This window comes from Pseudorca crassidens, chromosome 10, assembly GCF_039906515.1.
Source record: "Pseudorca crassidens isolate mPseCra1 chromosome 10, mPseCra1.hap1, whole genome shotgun sequence".
Classification (NCBI taxonomy): Eukaryota; Metazoa; Chordata; class Mammalia; order Artiodactyla; family Delphinidae; genus Pseudorca; species Pseudorca crassidens.
In genome coordinates, this window is record NC_090305.1 from 20,004,918 (window position 1) to 20,025,909 (window position 20,992).

At 42.8% G+C, this 20,992-nt stretch overlaps 1 protein-coding gene across 8 annotated transcripts in view; it reads right to left on the reverse strand.

The window, feature by feature from the left end:
- The window catches only part of LOC137231652 (cytidine monophosphate-N-acetylneuraminic acid hydroxylase), a 262,440-nt gene that overhangs the window by 70,169 nt on the left and 171,279 nt on the right, over positions 1-20,992 (reverse strand). The window contains exon 1 of one of the 8 annotated variants that reach the window (XM_067752172.1): positions 5,678-5,908. The exons of the other annotated variants lie outside the window; for them this stretch is intronic. The gene's annotated coding sequence lies outside the window, so the exon portion shown is untranslated. Of the gene's footprint in view, positions 1-5,677; positions 5,909-20,992 lie in introns of those variants that run through there. 8 annotated transcript variants of the gene reach the window in all.

The following is a 20,992-nucleotide window of genomic DNA, read 5'->3' on the forward strand; positions in this document are numbered from 1 at the left end:
TCATAAAACAGAAACTCTGCATATATTAGACAGTATCAACAAAGGTAGTCCTTTGATAATGGCACTACCAAGAAAGTGAAAGGACAACACACAAACCAAGAAAAAATTACATATCTGATAAGGATCACATATCAAGAATTTATTTTTTAAAAACTCTTAAAACTCAATAACAAAACGAATAGCCCAATTAGGAATGGTCAAAGGATTTAAATAGACATTTCTCCAAAGAAGATATATGAATGGTCAGTGACACACATGAATAGAAGCTTCACATCATTAGTCAAGAGGGAAACACGAATCAAAACTACAATGAGCTAACACTTCACATCCATTAGGATGGCTACAATAGCAAATACAGGTAGTACTAGTGTTGGTGAGGTTGTAGAGAAACAGGATCCAACATCTATTGCTGGTGGGACGACTGAAAACAGTTTGGCATATTCTCAACATGTTAAACATATAGTGTCTATAGGATCCAGTAATTCAACTCCTAGGTCTCTACCCAAAAGAACTGTGGGGCTCCTCTGGTGGCGCAGTGGTTAAGAATCTGCCTGCCAATGCAGGGGACCCAGGTTCGAGCCCTGGTCCAGGAAGATCCCACAGGCCGTAGAGCAACTAAGCCTGTGCACCACAACTACTGAGTCTGTGCTCTAGAGTCCGTGAGCCACAACTACCAAAACCTGCGCGCCTAGAGCCCATGCTCCGCAGCAAGAGAAGCCACCGCAATGAGAAGCCCGTGCACCACAACAAAGAGTAGCCCCTGCTCGCCGCAACTAGAGAAAGCCTGTGTGCAGCTACGAAAACCCAACGCAGCCAAAAATGAGATAAATAAATTTAAAAAAAAAGAAAAGGAGATTGAGAATTAAAAAAAAAAAAAACTGGAAACATATGTCCACACAAAAACTTGTACATGAACATTCATTTAGCTAATTATTCATAATAGCCAAAAAGTGAAACAACCCAAATGTCCATCAGTTGATTAGTGGATAAATAAAATGTGTATGTCCATACAATGGAATACACGTACCCTTGAACAGTGTGGGGACTAGGGATGCTGACCCTCTGAGCAGTTAAAAATCTGCACATAACTTTATAGTCCACCCTCCATATCCACACTTCCTCATCCACAGAGTCAACCAATGCTGGAGAGCATGTAGTACTGTATTTACTTTTTTTTTTTTTTTTTTTGCGGTACGCGGGCCTCTCACTGTTGTGGCCTCTCCCGTTGCGGAGCACAGGCTCCGGACGCGCAGGCTCAGCGGCCATGGCTCACGGGCCCAGCCGCTCCGCGGCACGTGGGATCTTCCCAGACAGGGGCATGAACCCATGTCCCCTGCATTGGCAGGTGGACTCTCAACCACTACGCCACCAGGGAAGCCTGTATTTACTATTTTAAAAAATCTGTGTATAAGTGGACTAGCACAGTTCGAATCTACATTGTTCAAGGATCAACTGTACTATTTGGCAATAAAAAGGAATGAAGTAGTGATTGATACATACTACAACATAGATGAACCTCAAAAAATCATGCTAAGTGAAAGAAGCCAGACACAAAAGACCACATATAGTATAATTCCATTGATGTGAACTAACCAGAATAGGCACATCTATAGAGATAGACAGTAGATTGGTAGTTACCAAGGGTGGGAGTAGAGGTGTGTATGGGAATGGGGAGTGACTGATGGTTGGGCATTCTTTTTGGGGAGTGATGGAAAGAGTCTAAAATTAGATTGTGGAAATAGCTGCACGACTCTGCAAATATACTAAAGATCATTGACTGGTACAATTAAATCAGGTCAATTTCATAGTACTAAATCATATATCAATAAAGATATTTTCAAAAAAAGAAAGGGGCACGTGAGAGAATTCTGGGGTGCTGGTATGTAATGTTATTATTTTTGACCTGGGGTAAACTGGTGTTTGTTTTATAAGTGTTAAATTTTATAAACTTTTCTTATGTACATTATATTGCACAATAAAAATAATGGAGAAGCTGATATTTTAAACTTGCTCTTTCAAAGCATATGCACACCTCACTTATTCTGATGTATACAGTCGTCCCTCGGTATTTGAGGGGGATTGGTTCCAGAACCCAAGCAGATACCAAAATCTGCAGGTGCTCAAGTCCCTTATGTAAAATGGCATAGTATTTGCATATAACCTACACACACCCTCCCAGATACTTTAAACCATCTCTAGATTACTTATAATATCTAATAAAATGTAAATGCTATGTAAATAGTTGATGGGGTAGGGTGGGGGGCAGCAATTTCAAGTTTTGCTTTTTACAACTTTCTGGAAGTTTTTTTTCAAATATGTTTGATCCCAGGTGGTTGAATCCACGGATGTGGAAGGGTAAAGCTTGCCCTCCCAGGAGGGAGCAGCCCACTCCTGCCACCAGCTATAATCAATGCATAAGGTCCTACCATGAACATATGTGGCTCTTTTAAGTCTGCCAAATTGCCTCTGTAAAGTGTCTTCTAGTGGCAAGGCCTTGGGAGTTTTGAGTTATACATTAATGAGAAGTGATTCCTATACATTATGCATGAGTAATAATGATGATGATAATAATTAGGTTGCACCTGAAGGACAAAGTACTAAAGAAAAAAAGACGTTACTCCACAATTTTCACTGTAAATTTCATATCTTTCTCTCTTATTGACTTTTTACAACTTTTTATTTTGAAATAAATTTCGAATGAAAATAAAATAGATCCACAGGAATTTGCAGTGATAGTCGAGTCCCCTGTACCTTAGGGGAACTAGCTTCCCCTAATAAGGACATCTTACATCACTTTATTACTGTATTACGATATCAAACCAGGAAGTTGACAGTGGTACAATACTGTTAACTAGAGTACAAACTTTATTCTGATGTCACCAGTTTGTACATGCAACCATTTTTGCATATGTGCATGTGTCTGCATAGATAGTTCTAGGAAATTTTATTCCATTTATAGATTTGCGTAGCTACCACTAAAATCAAGACATCTAACTCTTCCATCCAGACCAAAGAACTTGCTGGATATAATTTCCAAGGACTGCCCTTTATAGTCATACCCCCACTATCGCCTATCCTCTGGCAACCACTGATTTGTTCTCTACCCTTATAATATGGTCATTTCACAAATGATATATAAATGGAATCCTACAGCATTAAATTGCCTTTTAAACTGTCCAAATGTCTCCCATTAAAAAAATTACAGGGGCTTCCCTGGTGGCGCAGTTGTTGAGAGTCCGCCTGCCGATGCAGGAGACACATGTTCGTGCCCCGGTCCGGGAAGATCCCACATGCCGCGGAGCGGCTGGGCCCATGAGCCATGGCTGCTTAGCCTGTGCGTCCGGAGCCTGTGCTCCGCAACAGGAGAGGCCACAACAGTGAGAGGCCCAAGTACCACAAAAAAAAAAAAAAAAAAAATTACAGCTCAGCCTCACATACTCTCCAGCTAGTTCTCTTTCTCCTCTCCTTCACAGTCAGACATACTTTCTGTGGTGGTGGTTTCTACACACCCAATAGCTTATTAGTTTTCACCCTACATTTCTGGCCATTCTTCTGTTTCCATTGTAGACTCATCCTTCCTCTACCTGGTCATGAAATGTTGTAGTTCCTCAAGGCTCAGTTCTGTATCCTCTTCACTTGACGTTTTCCCCCTAAGGGATCATCCATACCCATGGCTCCGGAACACAGTAACTCCCATATGAGCAGACCTGCGTCAGGAAGCCCTATGTGGAGAGCTAATTGCCTTTTGTACATGTCCATTAGGATGTCCTAAAGACCCCTGAAACTTAGTGCATCCAAAATCCAATTCAGCACATCTCACCCATCCCCAAACTTTCAAATGTCCACCATGCCACCCCTGTTATCTTTGACCCTTCCCTTTCTCTCACTATCCCATATTCAATTCAAGTCTGTCAATTTAACTTTTAAGTCTATCTCATAAGCATCCCCTTCTACAACCCCGATCCAAGCTACCATCATCTCCCTTCTGGGCCACTGCCATGGGCCCCTAACTGGTCACCCTGCATTCACTCTCTGCTCTTTCCACTATGGCCAGAATAACATATTTTAAATGGAAATTTCAAAATAAACTCATCCTGCCAATCCTTCTCCCACCTCTTAAAAATGCCTCATATCCTCCCATTGCTCCCAGGAGAAAGAACAAAATTCCTAATGTGGCCTAAGAGGTGACGCATAGGGACCCCTAATCACTTCCTCCAGCTCTTTTTTTTTTTTTTTTTTGTGGTACGCAGGCCTCTCACTGTTGTGGCCTCTCCTGTTGCGGAGCACAGGCTCTGGACGCGCAGGCTCAGCGGCCACGACTCACAGGCCCAGCTGCTCTGCGTCATGTGGGATCTTCCCGGACCGGGGCACGAACCCGCATCCCCTGCATCGGCAGGCAGACTCTCAACCACTGCGCCACCAGGGAAGCCCGTCCAGCTCTTTTTGAACTATATTCTTTTTTCTATGACACCTGACCTTCTTTCATTTGCTCAAAGTACAGCCCTGTGCCCAGAATATACTTCCTGATGCCTTGTTCACAGATTTAACTCTCCTTATCCTTTTGATCTCAGTTCAATCATTAACTCCACTGGGAAGTCTTCCCCGACACCCCAAAGAAGGTCAAATCCTACTATTATAAACACTCACAGCACTATGTACCTGTGCTTTCATGTGACTTATCAAACTTTTAATTTCATCTTTAATTATGAGATTAATACCTGTATCCCCTAAAGATAACTAACAGACACACGAAGGAAGGAACCATGCCTGTATGAGTTTGCATTGTACCCCTAGAGCCTAGCACACATGAGGATTCCAATGAATATTTGTTGAAAGAATAAATGAACATTGCAATTACTGGCCCACAATGATTCCTACAAAAGCTTTTTTATGAACCTGTAACCTGTTCATATTTTCTTAAGAACTAGCATGTACCCAAATGTGACACTGATATTTTAAAAATTATCCTACAGACAGTGCCCCATTTATGACTAGGTGGCAACCTTAAAGTTTACTTGTATTGCAGTTAATATTTCCCCATAGAAACAAGTTGTTAATGGCAATTAAGTTCTAATCCAGCCTACAAAATCTTATGTATGCCCTGAAGAACTCAGCATTTTCCTGTGAGGGGCTGTAAAACGGACTGCAGCTTTGAGCCATAAATTCAGGGCACATCTTAGTCCAGACCACACCTCAACTCCAAACCCTGAGTCCTCTGGACTCTTTCAGCCCTGAATCTTTAGCACCTCTTTTGGTCCTATGGCTTTCTGAGGCCCAAGCAGAGCAGTAGGTAATGTATTGGCAGAAGGAAAGTTCCAAAAGACAAGATACACTGGCAGCCAGAGGAAAAATAAGGGAAATCTACAGAAAAGATGTCACCAGTGACAGGGCTGGGTGAAGAGGACAGGGCTTGGAGAGAGGGGCTCTGGCAAATAGACTATCCAGGGCAAGCAGGGCGTGGGGAAGGCAAGCTCGGTACCCAAATAACTGGGTGAGCTGTGAATCAGATGTTTCTGAGACGGTGCATATTATATCCACAAAAATTGTTTTAACATCATGAACTCCACCCCATCTCCCAAGAGCTCTCAGTTCTTGTACCTTTTCACCAGAAGAAGTAAAGACAAACTACCAAAAATATCAATCCTAAATTCAGTAGGAAAACAATTTTCAACTGTACCTTTGTTCCATTCCAGGTAGAAAGGGGCCAAACAGCACAAAAACGGCTCCTTAGAGAAAGTAGAAACAGACTGAGATTGAGATCTTCTTTTAAATGATGTTTAGAATTTCTAGAATGGCTGCAGCTTGGAAATTTCAATTTGCTTGGTAACAGACTTGATTTGATTTCTTCAGAGAAAACCTTTTCAAAAGCAATTATGAGAGCAGAGCAGGCGAGTCAGACTTCTGGTAAAATGCACGCTCAGTCAGCTGATGTGAATTTCAGTTGTCTTTATATATCTTTGAATGTTTCTGTTACTGTTCAGGCTCCACCCACAGCCTAGCAGCTTTAGGTAAGTGCCCTGCCAACACCAGAATATGAAGTGTATGTGTGTTGGGGGGTAGAGGGGAGCGGTGGGGTGGGGGGTGTGTTTGGCAGACCCCTCAGTGGGGTGAAAGAGGAAAACACATTAAGGAAGAATTAATATCTTTCCCCAAGCTTTCTGAACTCTTCTGAAAGTGACTCAGCCTGTCACATACACACAAAATGTTTTTTTTTTAATGCAGTAAGAATAATTGCTTTATTAGAAAAAGAAGGGATCTCCGTAGAATATTTCCCATTGGGGTGTGGTTTAGTTCTGGCCTCAGTTTATTTCTGATCCCTACACTCCTCTGTATTTCTGTCTTCCCACCCCTAGAGCCCCAACCAGTGTCAATTCAGGGTCCAGTCCTGGATCTCCCAAGAAGTCTGTGGTCCTGCCTCCTGTTTGACAAATATCCTGTCTTTTGGCTGGTCACCGTTCCAGCTCTAGCAAACAGGTTTTCTATGATTCTTTAAACAAGTACAATAAAGTGAAGAGCTCTCTGACATTTTGTCTGCCCATCTAGTTTTAAAAACTCGTATCAAGCCCTTCCTTCTTCATGAAAGTCACCTACTCCATTTCTCACCCATTTTTTCTTCCTCCTGAATTCCTAGAGAATTCTGCACCTCACAATTTGCACTTTAGGAGAAAAGTAATACTAAGTTCTCTAAATATTTTATTTGTGTTGGTCTTGTCTATTAGATTGTAAGCTTACGGAGTGCAGGGAATGTGTCTTAGGACTTGTATTCACCACGGTGCTTACAATGATGTATAAGCAAACTCAGTGGCAAATTCCCAAAAAGCAGCAAGGGTCAGTTTTAACCACACCAATTCTAGTTGGAGAAATGTCTCTTAATAGGATAAAGGAAGAAAGGGCTTCTACATAAGGCAATTCTTCTAGTTAACACCTTGTCCTGAAAGTAGTCTTTTCTTTCCCAAATCAAGAAGCTCTCTCAAATCCTTCCTTCTCTTGTTCTAGAAGACATCACATGATTTTTTAAAATTGAGGTATAACAAAGTAAGGTGTACTAATCTCGCATGTACATAGGTATATATCCATGTAACTACTTCCAAGGTATAGAACATTTCTAGTACTCCAGCTAACTCCACTCAATTCTAGTACTCTAGTACTCCAATCAATACCCACTCAAGGATCCATGCTTGGATTAATCAGAAGTGGCTCCCTGGCCCTTTCTGCCTACTGAGAATACAAGAAGAAGTCAGCGACCTGGAAGGAAGCCCTCACCCAGCCATGCCAGTGCTGTGATCATGGACTTCTGGCCTCTAATACAATAATGATTTGCGGGAGATTGTTTCAAGATGGCGGAGTAGAAGGACGTGCTCTCACTCCCTCTTGTGAGAGCACCAGAATCACAACTAACTGCTGAACAATCATCGACAGTAAGACACTGGAACTCACCAAAAAAGATACCCCACATTCAAAGACAAAGGAGAAGCCACAATGAGACGGTAGGAGGGGTGCAATCACAATAAAATCAAATCCCATAACTGCTGGGAGGGTGACTCACAAACTGGAGAACACTTACACCACAGAAGTCCACCTACTGGAGTGAAGGTTCTGAGCCCCACGTCAGGCTTCCCAACCTGGGGGTCGGGCAACAGGAGGAGGAATTCCTAGAGAATCAGACTTTGAAGGCTAGCAGGATTTGATTGCAGGACTTCGACAGGACTGGGCGAAACAGAGACTCCACTCTTGGAGAGCACACACAAAGTAGTGTGCACATCGGGACCCAGGGAAAGGAGCAGTGACCCCATAGGAGACTGAACCAGACCTACCTAATGGTGTTGGAGGGTCTCCTGCAGAGGTGGGTGGTGGTTCTGTCTCACCGTGAGGACAAGGACACTGGCAGCAGACGTTCTGGGAAGCACCCCTTGGCATGAGCCCTCCCAGAGTCTGCCATTAGCCCCACCAAAGAGCCCGGGTAGGCTCCAGTGTTGGGTCGCCTCAGGCCAAACAACCAACAGGGAGGAAACCCAGCCCCACCCATCAGCAAACAAGCGGATTAAAGTTTTACTGAGCTCTGCCCAACAGAGCAACAGCCAGTTCTACCCACCACCAGTCCCTCCCATCAGGAAACTTGCACCAGCCTGTTAGATAGCCTCATCCACCACAGGGCAGACAGCAGAAGCAAGAAGAACTAAACTCCTGCAGCCTGTGGAACAAAAACCACGTTCACAGAAAGACAGACAAGATGAAAAGGCAGAGGGCTATGTACCAGATGAAGGAACAAGATAAGACCCCAGAAAAACAACTAAATGAAGTAGAGATAGGCAACCTTCCAGAAAAATAATTCAGAATAATAATAGTGAAGATGATCCAGGACTTTGGAAAAAGAATGGAGGTAAAGATCAAGAAGATGCAAGAAATGTTTAACAAAGACCTAGAAGAATTAAAGAACAAACAAACAGAGATGAACAATACAATAACTGAAATGAAAACTACACTAGAAGGAATCAAAAGCAGAATAACTGAGGCAGAAGAACGGATAAGTGACCTGGAAGATAGATGGTGGAATTCACTGCTGCGGAACAGAATAAAGAAAAAAGAATGAAAAGAAATGAAGACAGCCTAAGAGACCTCTGGGACAACATTAAATGCAACAACATTTGCATTATAGGGGTCCCAGAAGGAGAAGAGAGAGAGAAAGGACCTGAGAAAATATTTGAAGAGATTATAGTCAAAAACGTCCCTAACATGGGAAAGGAAAGTCACCCAAGTCCAGGAAGCGCAGAGAGTCCCATACAGGATAAATCCAAGGAGAAACACGCCAAGACACATAGTAATCAAACTGGCAAAAATTAAAGACAAAGAAAAATTACTGAAAGCAGCAAGGGAAAAATGACAAATAACATACAAGGGAACTCCCATAAGGTTAACAGCTGATTTCTCAGCAGAAACTCTACAAGCCAGAAGGGAGTGGAATGCTATATTTAAAGTAATGAAAGGGAAGAATCTACAACCAAGATTACTCTACCCGGCGAGGATCTCATTCAGATTCGATGGAGAAATCAAAAGCTTTACAGATGAGCAAAAGCTGAGAGAATTCAGCACCACCAAACCAGCTCTACAACAAATGCTAAAGGAACTTCTCTAAGTGGAAAACACAAGAGAAGAAAAGGGCCTACAAAAACAAACCCAAAACAATTAAGAAAATAGTAATGGGAACATAAATATCGATAATTACCTTAAATGTGAATGGATTAAATGTTCCAACCAAAAGACACAGGCTTGCTGAATGGATACAAACACAAGACCCATATATATGCTGTCTACAAGAGACCCACTTCAGACCTAGGGACACATACATACTGAAAGTGAGGGGATGGAAAAAGATATTCCATGCAAATGGAAATCAAAAGAAAGGTGGAGTAGCAATACTCATATTAGATAAAATAGACTTTAAAATAAAGAATGTTACAAGAGACAAGGAAGGACACTACATAATGATCAAGGGATCAATCCAAGAAGATATAACAATTATAAATATTTATGCACCCAACATAGGAGCACCTCAATACATAAGGCAACTGCTAACAGCTATAAAAGAGGAAATCAACAGTAACACAATAATAGTGGAGGACTTTAACACTTCACTTACACCAATGGACAGATCATCCAAACAAAATTAATAAGGAAACACAAGCTTTAAATGACACAGTAGACCAGATAGATTTAATTGATATTTATAGGACATTCCTTCCAAAAACAGCAGATTACACTTTCTTCTCAAGTGCTCACGGAACATCCTCCAGGATAGATCACATCTTGGGTCACAAATCAAGCCTCAGTAAATTTAAGAAAATTGAAATCATATCAAGCATCTTTTATGACCACAACACTATGAGATTAGAAATCAATTACAGGGAGAAAAACGTAAAAAACACAAACACATGGAAGCTAAACAATACGTTACTAAATAACCGAGAGATCACTGAAGAAATCAAAGAGGAAATCAAAAAATACCTAGAGACAAATGACAATGAAAACACGATGATCCAAAACTTATGGGAGGCAGCAAAAGCAGTTCTAAAAGGGAAGTTTATAGCAATACAAGCCTACCTCAAGAAACAACAAACATCTCAAATAAACAATCTCACCTTTACCTAAAGGAAATAGAGAAAGAACAAACAAAACCCAAAGTTAGTAGAAGGAAAGAAATAAAGATCAGAGAAGAAATAAATGAAATAGAAACAAAGACAATAGCAAAGATCAATAAAACTAAAAGCTGGTTCTTTGAGAAGATAAACAAAATTGATAAACCATTAGCCAGACTCATCAGGAAAAAGAGGGAGAGGACTCATATCAATAAAATTAGAAATGAAAAAGGAGAAGTTACAACAGACACCACAGAAATACAAAGCATCCTAAGAGACTACTACAAGCAACTCTATGCCAATAAAATGGACAACCTGGAAGAAATGGACAAATTCTTAGAAAGGTATAACCTTCCAAGAGTGAACCAAGAAGAAATAGAAAATATGAACAGACCAATCACAAGTAATGAAATTGAAACTGTGATTAAAAATCTTCCAACAGGGCTTCCCTGGTGGCGCAGTGGTTGAGAGTCCACCTGCCAATGCAGGGGACACGGGTTCATGCCCTGGTCCAGGAAGATCCCACATGCCGCGGAGCGGCTGGGCCCGTGAGCCATGGCCGCTGAGCCTGTGCGTCCGGAGCCTGTGCTCCACAACAGGAGAAGCCACAACAGTGAGAGGCCTGCGTACCGCAAAACAAACAAACAAACAAAAAAAACCCATTCAAACAGTAATCACTCTTCTAACCTCTATCACCATAGGTTAGTTTTGCCTACTCTTGCCTTTCATATAAATGGAATCATACAGTAATATATCTGGCTTTTTCTCCCACCATTATGACTGTAGGATTTATCTACATTGTTACACATAGCAGTGGTGTGTTCCTTTTCATTACTGTATAATATTCCATTGCATAAATACACTACATATTCTTTATGCTACTATTGTTAGATATTTGGATTGTTCCTTGTTTTGGCTATTTGACTAAATATGCTATAAACATTCCTGTGCATAACTTTTGGTGGACATAAGCCCTCATCTCTGGAGTGGCATTTCTGGGTCAAATGGTACATAAACATTAAACTGTGGTAGACACTGTCAACCAATTTTCCAACAAGGCTGTGCCAATTTATACTCCCAGTAGCAAATGCAAGAGTTCCTGTTGCACTATCACAGCTTTTTGCATCAGACATTTTTGCGTGTTTTTTAGTGTGCAGTTAGTCAACTGGACATTGCCAGTTGCATTCAAAGCAACTATGAACTTTTGTGATTGGTTTATCAGTCCTAACACAAGCATATGGACAACCCAACAGATGCATAAAAAAATGAATCTAAATCAGGTAAACACAGGAGGATAGACAGTAAGGAGTCTGTTATTTACTCCTGGCTAACAGTGATTCAAATATCTGAGAGAGAAGCAATAGTTAGTTAAGGTTAGAACAGCCCCTTCTAGGGTCCATGTTTTATTGCTGGAGGTAGTATGGTTGTATATTTATTACATGGTTAATAAATCCTATATAAGCCTCATTTAGGTAAAGGAAGCAGGAAACTACCAGAAGTAAATGAACCATGACATGCACAACTGCTGAAGAAACCCACAGCAATTGCCAAGAGGAACCTAGACCCCTGTTTAGAAATAAGAGAAATCCAGGATGGGTGGAGAAAAATTAGCTATCCGAAAAAAATAACAAGTTGAGCAATCAGAGCAAAGATATCTCTTGCCAAGATGGGTTTAGGAAAAGAAACAATAGGGCTTCCTGGGCTTGCCTGGTGGCGCAGTGGTTGAGAGTCCGCCTGCCGACGCAGTGGACACGGGTGCGTGCCCCGGTCCGCGAGGATCCCACATGCCGCGGAGCGGCGGAGCGGCTGGGCCCGGGAGCCATGGCCGCTGAGCCTGCGCGTCAGGAGCCTGTGCTCCGCAACGGGAGAGGCCACAACAGTGAGAGGCCCGCGTATCGCAAAAAAAAAAAAAATTGTCATTTTAACAGCAGGAACCCGAATTCAATCCACTGAATTCTCTTGAGGAGAGAAGAGGTTTCTTTCTGACTTATTTGAGTATTGACAGAGAAACAAAGGAAACTTTAGAATGCAAGAGAAGGAAATTCTGGAATTGGCACAAAGAGACGGAAGTGGGAGGTAAGAAGAGAGGCAGGCCTGTGATGGGCATCAGGAAGACGTGACCACTGGTTGACCCCTGAGCTGGATCTAGGCAATGGGAAGCTCATCGCTCCTTCCTCATCCTTGGAATGTATGTTTGCCCACCTTTCCCACAGTGGGAGCTGTTCCAAGGTCGTAGCCTTGAGAGAGTAGGGTATTGAGGCCATCTGGACTGAATACATGACTGAACCCAGTTAAGGCTTGTACTGATACATACACTTTAAGATTCTGGTGGGTGGGTTTGGAGACCTACTCTTGCAGTCGCCCAAGACAAGCCTCATGGATAAGTTTCCTTGCTTATTAAACCTGCCACCTACCAATCTGAACGGTCTGCCTTTCTTTGGTCTACCCCTGCCCTCCTTGTATGGGACCAGTTTGTGAACCAATAGCCTCTCAACAGGACAGGAGAGGGGTCCTACTGAGAAAGGTGAGAAATCCCTGGTGATGGGGTGGCCAAAGGACTTTTAAGAACAGTATGTGCTCTCTGGAGGGCTGTGATATCACCACTTCCTTACGACTTCACCTTACACAAGGTGAATGTCATTTGGGAAATACAAGGGAGACAGATGTGCTCAGGCCAGGATGGGCTATAAGTAGGAGTGAGATCAGGAGATCATCGGTCAAAGAAAACTGGACCCAGAGGGGACCGTAAGTACAAAACCCCTCAGAATTAAAATGGAAAAACCCTAGGGGAGGCATTACATTTCTCATCACATATGATATTGGGAATTAGACATTTTAATTTAAATCTCAAAGGACAGGGTAGCCTTCAGGAAGATGTTGTGTAAATGAAACAGGAGCCATGAAAAGTGGCAACAAGAGAACAAAAAGTTAAGAAAATAAGACCAAGAGCGCCCAAGCAAAACAGAAGCATTAGAGGCCTTAAGTAGCAGAGTAACATGTCAAAAACCAAATCTAGGGCTTCCCTGGTGGCGCAGTTGTTGAGAGTCCGCCTGCCGATGCAGGGGACGTGGGTTCGTGCCCCGGTCTGGGAAGATCCCACATGCTGCGGAGCGGCTGGGCCCGCGAGCCGTGGCCGCTGAGCCTGCGCGTCCGGAGCCTGTGCTCCGCAACGGGAGAGGCCACAACAGTGACAGGCCCGCGTACCGTAAAAAAAAAAAAAAAAAAAAAAAAAACCAAATCTAGAATCTGTGACACAGAAAATCAATTTAAGGAATCTAAAACAACAGCAACAGAAAAAAGAGTGAAAGAAAGAGAACAAGGAAGTGAGAGAGAATAATTATGAAAAACAAAATAGCAGGAAGAAAAACATACGATAACTAATTTCTGTATAACAGGAATTCCAGAAGGAGAAAAGATAATAAATGAAGAAGGAATGATCAAGGAAATAATAGAACTTTTTCTGAGCTAAAGAAAAAGTTGATTTCATATTTAAAGGATCTAATGACTGTAGGGCAGAAATACTGAAAAAAAGGCATCCTATAGATCAGTCCCCGGTCCCCAACCTTTTTGGCACCAGGGACTGGTTTCGTGGAAGACAATTTTTCCAATGACCAGGGGCAGGGAGGATGATCTGGGGATGATTCAAGCACATTGCATTTATTGTGCACTTTATTTCTATTATTATTACATTGTAATATATAATGAAATAATTACAAAACTCACCATAATGCAGAATCAGTGGGAGCCCTGAGCTTGTTTTCCTGCAACTAGATGGTCCCATCTGGGGGTGATGGGAGACAGTGACACCCGAGGTGTGTTGCTTAGGTCCAGTCTACTCCGTAATCTCGTTTTGGTTGCTGTCACTGCAGAAAACCCTGCTTCACAAAGATGAGATGTTGGAAATGGAAGCAGGCTTTTCAGTGCTTCTGTGGCAATCTCAGGATATTCCACCCTGACTGTAATCCAGAACGTATGGAGATTTGAAGTTGTCTCAAACATACTTTTAAGGCCACCGTCATCTGTGATCTCAAGCAGTTGATCGTCTTCTGGCACAGACAAAGCCGATTCACCTGGCTTATTCACACATGGGTCTTTTGTGGTTGGGAAGTAATGCTCAAACTCTTCTGAAAGCTGAGATAGGCAATCATGCACCAGCTGGGAGAAAGAAGGCCCTGGCTCAGTCTCTTTCAAAATCTCTGCTAATGTTTGAAACTTGTTAAAAATCCCAATGTTCACTCGTCACCCCCATAATCCCAGTTTGGCTTTGAATGCATCCACTTTATCTGCCGACTTGAACACAGTTGTCGTTCTCCCCTGAAGTGACAGATTGAGTTCGTTGAGCAGGCTGAATATGTCACACCAGTAAGCAAGTTTTGTGACCCATTCTGTGTCACTGAAATGTGCTGCCAGTGGTGACTGTTTTTCTGAAAGAAATCTCTGGAGTGGCTCTCAAAAACTCTGGCCAGTGATCTCCCTTAGAAAGCCATGTCGCTTCTGTGTATAAGAGAAGACATGTGTACTCTGCGTCCATCTCCTCACGGAGCTGCACGAACAGACGTGAGTTAAGGGCATGTACTTTAATGTGGTTGATAATTTTAATCACATCCTGCAAAACGTTGTTAAGTTCAGGTGACATTTTTCGTCTAGCCAGCGTTTCTCTATGGATGACACAGTGCATAGACTCACATTCAGAAGTGACCTCTTTGACCCGAGTAGTGAAACAAGAAAGCCGTCCAGTCATGGCAGCCGCTCTGTCCATGCATATACCGACAGAAAATGACCAGTTCAATTTTCCTGATATGTAATCATTCAAAAATTTGAATAGTTCTGCAGCTGTGGTGTTGGTTGGCAGCAAAAGTGCACATAACATATCCTCAAGCACATCCTCTTGAAAAATATATCACACAAAAACAAGCATTGTTGGACTTCCCTGGTGGAGCAGTGGTTAAGAATCGGCCTGCCAATGCAGGGGACACGGGTTCGAGCCCTGGACCAGGAAGATCCCACATGCCGCGGAGTAGCTAAGCCCGTGTGCCACAACTACTGAGCCTGTGCTCTAGAGCCCATGAGCCACAACTACTGAGCCCACGTGCCACAACTACTGAAGCCCACGCACCTAGAGCCCGTGCTCCACAACAAGAGAAGCCACCACCGTGAGAAGCCCACGCGCTGCAATGAAGAGTAGCCCCCACTCGCCACAACTAGAGAAAGCCCGCGTGCAGCAACGAAGACCCAAAGCAGCCAAGAATAAATAAAACAAAATAAATAAATTTATATATCAAAAAACAAGCACTGTTGCCTTGTTGTCAACATCGGTAGGCTCGTCAACCTGGATTGCGTACCACGGTGGCTTATTATTTCTCACTAACAATTGTGCCTCAGTATCCTCTGCTGTTTCATCAATTCATTTAGTTATGGTGCTAACCGATAGAGGAACACGTGCCACCTCCTGAACTGCAGCCTCTCCTAAAAGTTCATGACAAATGTCCTTAGCAGCAGGAAGGATCAACTCTTCACCAGTAGTAAAGGGCTTCTTAGCTTTAGCAATGCAGTTACCCACTAAGTATGATGCTCTCAGTGCACACACATTTGATGAAGTGGTGGCCTTCAATAATTGCTTCTGTTCTTCGTGTTCATGTTTTTTCCTTTTGAAAAACTCCAAAGGCTTGCCTTTTAATGCAGGGTGCTTGGTCTCCGTGTGGCGAAGCAGTTTTGAAGGTTTCATGGCTTCATTGGATAGCTGGTTGCCACATATTATACAAAGCGGGATTGGAGAATGTGATCACCTGTTGCAATGAACCTGTAATTTAAGTAGGACTCTTGGTATTTTCTTTTAAATGCAGCTTTCTTTTTGTTGGCAGTCTTAGAGTTTTCTGCTGTCTCATCATTGGGTCTTTCCCCCTTTTCAAAGAAGCTCTCCAGCGACGTTTGTTTTTTACTCATTTTGGCTAGGGTTAGCTTGTGGGCTTACCAAAACTGTGACTGAGACAAGTGCCCAGTGTGGGAAAGAGACGCGGACGGAAGTGGTAAATAAAATAATGGGTGGGCCATGCGCAGACTAAAATAAGTGTCGGATTCTGACTTACAGCCTGCCACCAGATGCAGCTGTACAACTGAAGTACGTCAACTCAGTTGCCATTATAACGCCTGCCACCAGATGCAGCTTAATTGTTACTTGCTACTCACTGATAGGGTTTTGATGTGAGTCTGCAAGCAATTGATTTATTATGGTCTCTGTGCAGTCAAACCTCTCTGCTAATGACAATCTGTATTTGCAGCCGCTCCCCAGCGCCGGCATCACTGCCTGAGCTCCACCTCAGGTCACCAGGCATTAGATTCTCATGAGGAGCACGCAACCTAGATCCCTCCCATGTGCAGTTCACAGTAGGGTTCGTGCTCCTGTGAGAATCTAATGCCGCTGCTGAACTGACAGGAGACGGAGCTCAGGCTGTAATGAGAGCAATGGGGAGCGGCTGTAAATACAGATGAAGCTCTGCTCGCTCACCCACCGCTCACCTCCTGCTCTGCGGCCCAGTTCCTAACAGGCCAGGGGCCAGGACCGGTCTGTGGCCTGGGGGTTGGGGACCCCCGCTATAGATAATCTGATGAAATTTACAAATGACAAAAAAAAACCCTACAAGAAATCCTACAAGCTTCCAGACCATGCCCCTACCCTACCCTACTCCCTCCACCAAAAGATTCGCCTGACTCAAGCACCAGACAAGGGAAAAGAAACCTGCTGACATCCTCTCATTTGTAAACTGAATGCCAGAGAACCACATGGAAGGATATTTATGCAATTTTGAGGGAGAAGTCTACAGCCTATCTGTAATTCAAGCAAGGCTATAAAATAAAGACCTTTTCAGACGTACGAGGACTCAGAATATACACTTTCCAACTGTGCCCTCAGAAAATCAGTTCCACAGTATCCTAATCGTTGCAGCCTCAAACTCCTCTGTAACGGAACGCTCCATCCCTTCCAAAGAAGCCCTCCCGCCTTCTCTAGTAGATTTGTAATGTCCCCACGCTCACCCACACAATACCCTTGGTCTCTAGGCCTCAAATCATTGTCCTAATAAAAACCTCCGATGATATCTTTTAGCAACTATCCTCTCTATTTTCCCCCCATCTACCAAGTTTCTTACTTCCCTTCTTCCTCCTCTCAGTTCCCTAACTTTATCCCTCCCCCATGCCATCTGGCTTCTCCCACCAATTCACCGGGACAGATGCCATCAGTAGCCTCCACACTGTGAAGGGTGATGAGCATTTGTCAGACCTTCATTAGTACCTTGACCTCATTGTTACACTCAGTGCTGCTACCTACCTTTCTTGAAACTTTCCTACTCTCTAGAAATCTGAGAAGTAAATATATTCTCTCCTAGGTCTCCATAGCTCTGTTTCTGTTTTGTTCTACCACTGTTTGTTTTGTTTTTCTCCTTCTTTTCTGCCTGACCTTAAATGTCCCTGTTTCCCAGGCTCCCTTGCTTCACTGATCTTATTACAGAGACTGTCTGCCTCACTCATTTGTTTCCAGGGAGCAAAACCTCCTCAAGTGAAAAGAGGGATCTGCTGGGAGGATCCAGCAAATCTCAAAGAACTCTTCCTCTCGTGTCAGGATAGGGCAAAACACGTATCCCCCTTCTCTTTGTGTTTCCATGGCCTATGGGAGAAAGGGAAAAGACCGATCTGGAAGACTAGACACTAGCATTTACAGGCTCAAGTTCAAGAGTGGGCAGGACCACTAAGGAATGGGCCCAGTGAAGGGGGGAGGCCTGGGGTTCTGTTTTAGGCTACTGGTTGGACTCAGAATCCCCTCTGCAAGCCCAGTCATATCTCCGCAGGCACATAGGAACATGCAAGTCCCCCAAGGGAAATCCAGGATGGAAGATTGAGGACCCCACGTAAACCTCTGTCCTCAGCCATGTTCTGTAATCTGGCTTTTATCAAAGAAGTCTGAACTGGGATTTATAGGGTACTGTTCTGAGTAATAAAATCATTCTTTCTGCCCATTTGCAAGTGGGTCTTTATGTGTATGCCCCATTTGCTAGAACTTAGGGAACTCTCTCCCTGAACAGTATTAGAGGAACTTGAATTCATTCTAAGACTGTGAGCATTGTAGATTATGAACTCTGAAAGACAAGCAGTATCTCCTTCTTATTGCCCATATCTGGCAAGAAGAGCCTAGGCCAGAAGCACACAGTAAATGTTAAATAAATATTGGTTCAACAGAGATCCTCAGCATATTCCCTTCTTAGAAGTATTAACTAGTTTCCCTCTGTAACCAAATCCATATGTCCTTTTCATCCTGCTTCCATTTTCCCTTCCTACAGATACTGAAAGGCCACTTCCATCTCCTTTTCTTATTCCTGGGAGAATCTGACATAAATATCAAACATTTTTGAAGGATTTTGAAATTTCAGGAGAACAAATAAATATGGGATAACATTTGCTAATCAATGTTAATGGCATCCTCTGCCAGTACAGAAGAAACATTCTAATGTAATTGTTTCACTTGAATTCGTTTAACTTCCCTATTTGTACAACATTAGGATAAACTGGATGGAGAAACATTAGAGGTCAGCTATTTGTTGCTGTGTTCATGGCCTGAGTGCACAGCTGCGTCCTAGCTGATGAAATTGGGACTCCAAAGGATCAAGCACTGTTTCTTTTCCCGTGGAGTGTTGTTGGATTGTTCATCTTCTTTTCTAGACCGAGGAGACAGCCAAGAGGGAGGGAGTTTGTTTTTTAGTTATTCTTGACCTATAGTTATAGGTTGCTCTTTATCTCCACTTGATTAATTTCAGCTGAGGCCTTCTCATCAGGTATAAACCCAAGTTAATTAGCCTCACAACTGGCCAGACAGCTCTGCCATTCCACAGCTCTTGGTCATTTTTTAAATCTATTCCAGAAGCCCACTCTCAAGTTGATCCCCAGTCCTCTAAGCATCAAGGCATTTAATCTATATCCTTAAGGGAAAACATCTGTGGTCTTCCTACCACAAATGACCCACAGTTCAGCTAAACACTTACAGGGCACCTTTGGGTGGTGAGCCTTAAACTGAGTGCTGGAGATATAAAATCAATAAAATCAAAGAAGGTACACTCCCTAGTTGTCAGGAGTTCACAGGAGACAGACATCTAGTTGGAAAATGTCAGCAAAACGTGACAAATGACCAATTCCTCCACCTTGGTTCCAGAATTCATCCTCCAATCCATAGTCTCAGGAAACTTTGGCTTTGTCCCTTTCTCTCCTAATTCTTCCACTCTCCCCTCTACCTGCTACTTCATTTTAGCATTTATATATATGGAAGCCTCTCCTAGTTTGAAAACTGTAATTCTTAACTCACCAGTATCTCCCAGCAATGATTCTTCCTCTTCACTTTCATAGTCAAAGCAATGAAAAGTAGTAGTCACTCACTGTTTGTCTCTCTTCCTCCTTTCTCTTTCCTTTCCATTGACCCCTCAAGCCACCCCATATGATTTCTACCCCCTTCATTCCACCAGAAGTATTCTCCCTAAGGCAGCAATATCTTCCACATCATGAAATCTCAACAATATTTTTCAGTCATCCCGTTACTGGACAGCTCAGCTCCAGTTGGCAGCATTCTTCTTTTTGAGACACCCTCTCATTTTGGTCTTCACAGAACCATTCCTGTCCTCCCTTCCTCCCCCAACTTCTTCACAACACCAAACCCTGTCGCCTCCAAGTGAACAGAGTGCCCTGGTCCCAGCCCATATCATTCTCATCCAGCCTCAGCAGGAACATCCTAACTAAGTTCCGGCCTCTTCTCCTGCCAACCCGCCTCCAACCCACTTGCTACATTACAGCCAAATGAGCTTTGTAAATGTCAGATTTAATCCTGTCTCTTTTCTGCCTTAAACTCTCTATGATTTCCACCTTCCTTGAGGATAAAGTTCAAAATCCTTAGTATGGCTTATAACACGCATCCTGGTCAGACTTGTGTCTGCCTCTCCAGCCTTTTTTCCTACCATTCTCTTCTTCCCTCTCCCCACTATGGCCAGTGTGACCTTATCGGTTTTCAAATGTTCCGTGGACTTTTTCATTTCAACTGTTCCTTCTGCTTGAATGTCCTTCCTCCCCATCTTTGCCTGACTAACTCCAACTCACTACTCAGATTTCCACTTAAATGCCACTTCATCTAGAAATTTCTTATAGCACAATTTCAGTTAAATGCCCATATAAGATCCTATAGCATTCAGAACTTTGCATTTCTCTTTCTTAATATCCAGCATGCCTATTATTACTTATTCAATGTCTGTCTTCATCCCTAGACATTAAGCTAAATGAAAGCAGGGGTCATGCTTGCCTTGTTCATTGCTGTATCCCCAACACCTAGCATGGTGCATATTTTTGAATGAATGAATGGATACACTGAATGCTGTTAAAAATAACAAAGAGGGACACCTAAGCCTGTCCTCAGAGGGAAAGGAGGGCCAAGCTGCTTCTAAACCTATACTACTATAATTTCTAGGGGAAATTCAATCAAAACCAATGCAAGAGTTTATAGAAAGAGCTGGTTGTTTGTAAAGGGTGAGAATATTTATGGAAATCAGCTAAGGAGACAATGGGTTTTAAGAGAACCATTGTTATTCTGAAGTTTTATAATATAAAATACAACAGAATCTACCGTGTGACAATATCCAATACCTCTGGCCAGTAGTATGGTTCATATCCTGAGGACATATTTGTTATATTAGATAAACTCAGGGTGCATATCTTGAGCTAAGTAGATGTGTGGCGGCATAAACACAAACAAGAGTTTCTGGGATGAGACATTTGGCGTTAGCTCATTCCATAAGTCAACAAAGCCTGGACCTAGAATCAAGGCTTTATACAAA